Source organism: Sylvia atricapilla, chromosome 1, assembly GCF_009819655.1.
Source record: "Sylvia atricapilla isolate bSylAtr1 chromosome 1, bSylAtr1.pri, whole genome shotgun sequence".
Lineage (NCBI taxonomy): Eukaryota > Metazoa > Chordata > Aves > Passeriformes > Sylviidae > Sylvia > Sylvia atricapilla.
In genome coordinates, this window is record NC_089140.1 from 63,948,391 (window position 1) to 63,956,347 (window position 7,957).

General features: G+C 41.7%; 1 protein-coding gene across 1 annotated transcript in view; it reads right to left on the bottom strand.

Annotated features, from left to right (window-relative positions):
• Positions 1-7,957, bottom strand: part of ATXN1 (ataxin 1) — a 362,269-nt gene that overhangs the window by 353,295 nt on the left and 1,017 nt on the right. The window lies entirely within an intron of this gene.

The following is a 7,957-nucleotide window of genomic DNA, read 5'->3' on the forward strand; positions in this document are numbered from 1 at the left end:
GCCCCTAAATGACTGTTGTGCTTTGAAGTGAGGCAATCCTGCTTAGTCCAGCCTTAAAATAGGTACAGACCAGACAGCAGGTCAGTTTTGCACAGATCCACTGAGGTCCCGTGCACTTGGCTGCAGCAGATGCAATATCCTCACCTTTCCCAAAATTCCCGAGGGACACAGTCCATGGCAACATACATGCAGCTCCCAGTGAAATGGCAATGTGCAGGATCAGGTCAGCAAATGGGCTGATCTCTTTATGTCACCTTGTACTTCATCACAGATCTTGGTAAATTGAGCAAATCTCAGAAAAATAATTGCTCAGACTCTAATTTTATAATGAATTGATAAACCTCAGTGAAAATTAACAGGCAAATGCTAATTGGGTAGGCAGGATGCTTATCTTAGGTCTCAAAATACAGGCTACCTTTCTTGTCTCAAAAAGTCCAAGCACTATATCTGATTCTTACATGCAATTAATATGAAATTTAATTGTTTCATGTTGCCTGTGTCCCTTTTTTCAAAGCCACAATAATTCTTTGGTAGAATTAAATCCAATTTGATCCTTGTATATGGCTTACCTAAGGACAATGTAGTATCTTTTCTACAGCACTGTTAACACACTCACAGCTGTATTTTCTCAGCAAAGGTCCTTTCTAGAGGTGAAAATGGAGGCATTAGAGCACAACATGCTTTCTGTGTCCTACTTCATAACCTCACACCTTATATGAACTGTGAAACTTAAGACTAAGGGACAAACATGACAAACCAGCCAAACAGTACTATTTTTATTCTCATGACAAAGCCTGAGTTTGGTTGGTTGTGTTTTTTTACTTCTTTTTAAAGGCAAAAGTCATGCCTTTTCCAACTGAGGACAATAAAGGCTGTAAGAATGCTTAGAAACCTCGCATTACCTTACTGGGTTGCAGCAGTAAGTATGTAGATGCTACACGGACGAAACTCCCGCTGTTCAAGCAGTAACATGCTCAAACTTCCACTTGTACTGCAAAACAAAACAACAAAAAACCAACCTGCTGCATAGTTTTGAAGCCATAGCCCTTCGGGCTAGAATCTCACAGGTTAAACTTACAGGTAAATTTTTGACAGAATTTGACTTTCAAATTTGTAGGGTAAATATAGAAAGCAAGGGTGACTCAGTGCAGGCAGAGCTCCTCCCTTCTGAGTCACTTCTGCTTGGATATCACAGGAAGATGGGAGGGAGCAGGGCTGTTATACCTGCAGGTGTCACCTTACCAAGGGATCGTACTACACAGATCCTGACCTTTCGGCAGGGTGTGAAGAAAGCCTCCACGATCTTTTGCAGAAGGAGGGTTATTCCACTTTAGTGTTTGGGCCAAATTCTAACTTACCTCGTTTCTACCTACCAAAAAAAAGAAAACAGGAAAAATAATGTCTCTGAACCAGCAGAGATAATGTGGTCTGACAGTCCTTGAAGAAGAGGAATGCTGTGTTACAGAGGAGTGCTGGCTGTACCACAGCAGCAGGTGGTGAGACTCAGCACAGGGTGGTAAATCTCTCCAAGGTCCTTCTGGAATAAAGGCACTAAACGACCATCACATGCTATTTTTTTTTTTTTTTAAAAATCACATTTAATCCAACAAGTGGAACCACCTAAAAGCTGTTGTTATATTGCAGCTATTTTTAGTTGAAGAAACCAAGACTGCAAAGTAAACTGGATAGTAAGAGGCTCAGACTAAAAATACTTGACAGCAACATGATATCTTTGGATCAGAAAACATGGTTGAGCTAGTAAACAAGCTACATTCTCCTACAACACAACTCATGAGCACAGTATGGGTGAAACTGGCAATATACTGTCTATCCAGAGAGAGGACAGCGCATAAATGGGATGACCTCCAGCTAAAGTCCATCTTCCCTCCTAAATCCTCTCTTCAGCCCTTGCAAAGAAAGGCTCAAGCTCTAGTCTGGTTGTCCAAGTCACAACATGAAGAATGCCTCCACATCCCTGGCAAAAGATGCTGTGAGAAGAAGATGGAGCACAAATTTAATTCATCTGCCTTTCCTCTACATGCCTTTGTGCCCCAGATACCTCCAAAGGAAAGGAGAGGACAGTTCTCTGGAGCAGTTCTCTCTCTTCTTTGCTCGTGCTGTGATTAGCAGACATCCCTGGGTGAGTGCTGAGGAACACTGAAACCTCTCTTTTCCTCTTAATGAGAAAGTAGTCAAGGGAACATTTTGGACTCTACTTTAATTGCTTCAGCAGTGAGGTGAAAGCAAATTTTCTTGCAAACTCGCTTTTCCCAGTGCAAGCAATACAAGAACTAAGTCCTTAAAAAAAAAAAAAAAATATATATATATATATAGAGAGAGAGAGAGAGTTGGGTTGAACTTGACAAATGAGGATGTGGTATTTTCTGGCCATAAATTAGAATCTTGCAGCTCTCTGACAGGAAAACATAAGTCACTCCTCTGGAGGGCTGAGAGGGCACAAGGCCACTGACATGGATATTCCCAAATCCAGAGCTGCAGTACTACAGCATTCATGTCATCAGGTTCTCACTAAGGACTAAGGGGCTGAAGTGTTTAAATGAGATCCTCTCTGCATTTCCTTCCATCCATGTATCCACATTTCTTTTCTACTAACCTACTTCTGCTAAGAGATGTGCAGTGTTCTGTGAGGCTGATATCTGGCATACAGCTTGTCGACTGCCAGTTTAATCCCTTGTAATAATAACTGGCGACGGTTTAGTGGCTGTCTTTCACCAGCATCCCCATATTTGTTTCTCTTTTCTTTCCTGCTTATTTGACTGCAGGTCAGATGCAACCTGATGTAATTTGGTTTAATTTCTTTGCTTTTAGCAGTGCTTCACCAGTTCAGACTGGTTGAGAATTTTTTCTCAACAATATTCTTTGTACCAGACTTCTTGTTTTGCATGCGAAATACAAGCAGGTAATGAGTTTGGTGTTTTATCAGTCCAGGCTCTGTGTACATGGCTCAGCAGACAGGTCCAGGCACTGGTTTTCCCATTGGGTACTATGGTGGGGTGGGTGTACAACATTTTAAAGATGCACAGGAGTGTGCTTAGCAGGCAGTCATTCAGCTATCACGCCACACAGAACATCAGTGGGATTTTGTAGATTTGTTAAATGTCTGTCTCTTAGTTGCCTGTGATCAGGACAGGTAAGTATGAGACTCGGGTGTTTCACACTCCAATTTATAAGCTTTAGCTAATCTGCAAAACCCAATTTATTGCTTCCCTGACACAACTGCCTTGCTTGTTGTCAACATTAAGAATCATTGTTCCAGCCCTGAGTGCGTCACATGGTGGGTGTGAGAGGTTTGTGATTTTGCAGGTTCAGCCTCTGGCATCAGCGCTCTCTCTGTTACAGCACCGTAGGAAAACTTCAGCTCATGCCAGGCACCAGCCTCCTTCTGCCTTCTGACCTGTTCTACCATTGGCCAGCACTGTTCAGTACAGCACTCATGACTTTGACATGTTTTCCCAACATACCTTTTCCTCATGTTCCCTTACCAACATGACATGCATCGTAACTTTTATGGATGCAGTCAGCCTTCTGGCTTCATTCATCATTCACCCCTGCTTCCCCTGACACGTCTGTTATTTTCCTACAGACAGGCAATGTGTCTTAAATCTACAGTTCCACAAGCTTTGAATTTTGTTTGCTGGATCACTGAAATTCTGTGTCACCTCTTCCACCGCCCTTTAAAGGAAAAAATATTCCCATCGGAAACTACCCCTGGTGGTTGACATTTGGTGATTTAATTTGGAATAAGGACATTTTCATAGTTGAAGATCGTGTGGCTTAGAGCTCAGATACTGTAACAAAAGGGACTTTGGAATACGGCAATATTAATAGGTTTCAGGGGAAAAAAAGAATCCTATGATGAAATCTGTTATAATGGGGACACTATCAGGAGAGAAGTGGTGGAAGCTTCCCCAGTTAGGAAACTTTTAGCAGAAATTCACAATTCAATAACTTATCCTAGATAAAGATTGTAGATCAGCAAGAAGAGTGAGAAGATGATGAGGTTTCCAAGTTTCTCTCACTGTGATCTGTTGGAACACGAGTGTACTACCTACTTTATGTTCCCCTAGACAAAGTCAAGCCATCACACTATGTAGCACACACTGAGCAGAGCCGGGGTTAGACATTCTGCTCTTCTCTGTAATGGGATGTGGTTGGTGGAAGTGCACAGATTAGCAGACAAAGCCATGCCTAATGTTATTAGCCAAATGCTTTCACGGAGCTATGGCATTATGGAACTTCAGCAGAAATGTCTCACTGACCAAACTGATGATCTTACTAGGTTAACAGAGAAAGAATTACTTTTATTTTCAGCCCTGCATAACAAAACATGGTAGTTCAGGCCCCAGGCATTCTAATAACAGTGTTAGCACAAAAAATGGGCATGTAAGTATATGTTTATGTACATGTACATGTGTATGTGTATGTATATGTAAATAGAAATTCCAGCTGAATTTAGTTGATGGTGCAGTGAATGTTCTGAAGACCACTATTATTTACTGAAATAAAGCAGTAGCAAGAATGACTGGTGTGCAATATAATCACGGGTCTTTGTTGTTTCTAGAAACCTAATGAATGAACACATAACATCCACTGGTTTCCAACATGACAGGCATATGGTGTTCATAAATAAATAAAAAGCATGATATTACAGTTACGCTGATACCACTGAGTGGCAACATTTGGTAAACTGGAAAGCTGTCTATTCTATCCTACCTCGACAGCAAAAACACAAAATCTCTGAGTAAAACCAATTAATTGTGACTGATAGCTTCTGGGGTTTCCTCCCATTAAGCCATGTTACTAGCTTCCAAATGAAACACTAGATCACTTTCTCATTTATAGCTTCAGATATATATTTTAAAACAATTAAAATTACATAGAAGGTAATTGTCAGCTACAATACCCCTTTAGCAACAAAAACTCCATACCTAGGAGAGATTCCCAGTGATATAAAAGACTGCAGCAGGACCTGGGTGCCTGTATTCTACTTTGATTTAAAACTGAGATCCTGAAAAGGTCAAAAGAACTGCCTACAGGACCAATACTGCTCTTCTACAGTGATCCACTGTTTGTGGTACTTTCCAAAACATGGGTGACCCTTGTTCAAATTCCAAATTTCCATGTGTTTAGGAACCTCAGTTTCACGTCTCACCCAGGAATGCTCTATCTAGACACTCCTCTTTCCACATGTTCTCACTTCTTGCCCAAACTGTCGCACTTTCACCAGTGGCATCACTCCTGCAAAATTTGCATCATATAGGAATACATGTCTTTCTCCAACACTTGCATTCCAAAGCCACAACCACATCCCTAGCAGTAAGTCATCAGCTGACCCATCTCAAAACACCAAAATACATATTATCTCAAGCAGCTGGGGAAATGACACTGGTGAAGTTGTCCAGGAACTTCCCTTCAGCACGAAAAATGCTATACAGTCCATACCTTTAAATCTTAAAATCCATTTGTCTGACTGCAAACTTAGCCAGACATCCAGCATGGCCAAGTAAACACTGTCCCATGAACTAAAGCTAACTCCAGGCTAATCCTAATCTGAATTCATCCAAATTCATCAGTTTTCCCTGGCACCTACAGGTTCTGTAGCTAAACCTTGCTCCTCAGGCTTTGCAGAAACCCAGCCCTAGCACAACGACACGAGCCCAAATCAGTCCAGAACATTTCCACAATGGGTGAATCTGAAAGAACTCCCTTCCTAGGCTGTTGGTGGTAACTTCCTTTGGGTTAAGACTAGCCCAATATCTGGAGTGAACATATGGTCTAGGAGGGAAGCATACAATATATTCCTGATCACTGAAGTGTTGGAACTGTCTTGAATTAATTTCCATGTGATAGAGATCACCTTTCTCTTTGGGTAAACCTAAAGTGATGATTAAGACTGATATATGGTTGGAAAATATTTTTATTTCTGAGGGCTGCTGAAGGAGTAGATAGCCTGGTGCTAGCAGAATCCTATCAGCCACAGTTCAGTCATAAGATCATGCATCCAAGAGCTGGAGGCCTGTGTTTGTTTTTCACAGGTTATGCCACACAAAAATAAAGTCTTGTGTTGACAGTGGAACGAATGAATTAGAGGAAGTTGCAAATAATGAGGTGCTACTTGTCTGGGATTTAGGTAAGGATTCCTAGGTATCATAAGGCTGGAAAATCACACCCTAGATTCTGTCAGACCACCAAAGCAGAAGGTCCAATACTAGAAGGGATGTAAGGTAAAACTGAGTTTTGAGGAGTTATCCTTCAATAGTAGAGGTTGTTTTCCTGTGATAGTGATAGTGATGCAGTTTACTTATGGAAATGAATGGGCTAGGGAACTGTATTTATTCCTGAATTTTACTGGGATTGCCATCTTAAATTGAGGCTGCCAATACAGTAGTTGTAGCATAGCTTACAGGATACATTTTGATCTGTTAATGGCCAGTGTCACTTCTGGTTTTACAGAAGAGGATGTGTTAGCCTGTCAGAGTAGGCTGAAAACTGTACTGCAGACACTTTGAATCAGCAGTATGAACAAGGGTTGCATGATGAACCCTGCCTAAATGCAAGATGTTTGTCTTTCCACAGTGTGGAAAGTTAGGGGTTTTTTTTCTGAATCCTGGAAGACCTGCTGTTGCTGGTAGACCAAAAAGCTAGATTTTGGGTTTGGGTCTGTCAAAGTCATCAGTCTTCCACTTGGGCTGAAAAAGGTGAACTCCTAAATACATTTGCAAGTAATTCTGAGGCAGCCAAATGTTTTCTTTTCTGGCCTTAATACAGGAGTGTGTGTAATGACTGGAAAGCCAGGCTAATTCACCCTTCGTGCAGACACCACAAACCACTCAGGAGTGCTGGGCACAGCAAGGGAAGGGAAACATGATGGGGTGGACTACATTTGGTTTTAAGTGAAGTTCATCTTCCAGATCCACAGGGGTCTGAGAAGTTAAATGCACTACTAGGTGTGCTGTGTGCTGCAGGGCTCCATTGAGCACTGACACCCTCAGCTGGGCTACTATTTAAGTTCAGGTCACTGGGCTAGAGTTTAAAGTTAGGATTAGCCCTCGAAACAGAAGTGGCTGGAGTGTCAGGTTTAACACACAATGTTCCAGACCAACAGGAGAGTCAAGCTGGAAGACGTTTGGGGACAGAATCAGCTGACCTAACCAAATTCAGGTCAAGGTTAAGGGCTGGTCATAATTTCAGCTGAAGAGCACCATTTATGTCTCCTCCTGCTGGTGTTGCTAGGTTTCAGTTGAGTTAGTCTTAACATGTTAAACCAAACTTAATCTGGTTGTTGGTGTTGCTAGGTTTCAGTCGAGTTAGTCTTAATGTGTTAAACCAAACTTAATCTGGAGAGTCTGAAGGATCAAGTAGGGTTTAGTGACAGCCTGGCTTAGGATTGTAAAGGCTATTAGAACTATGAAAAGTTCTGAAGAAAAAATCAGATGAAGCTAAGGTTACATATGGGCAAGCAAGGCCTGATTTTAGGGCTAAGTGCTCTCATTATGGTTAATGTTTGGTACCAGAGGGGCTGAAGAACTTTGTGAAAGTCTGTCTTGCAAATGATGCATTGCTCTTTTTTCCAAGGGAGAGAGTCTTCATAGGGAAAAACCTAGCAGACAGAGGAAGGTGAATGCAGAAAAAGAGACACACTACTTATAAAGACTTTGAGACCACAAGAAACGGTTTAGAAGTCTACACACATATGTTTTCCCCAATCTTTAACCTTCCTCCCATCCTTCTCGTCTCCCTGTGAGTCTCCCTTACCCCCATGCAACTCCACAGTCCTCTGTCTCTTCATGTCACACAGACATTCCTTTCTTTATGTTTCTCTTCATCCTTCCCAGTCCCAGCATTGGGCAGAGGCAGCAAGAGAAGAGAAAACCAAGGGAAACAGCTTTACCATTTTTTTTCCCCATCTTGTAACCAAACGAATAGCAAGATCCAC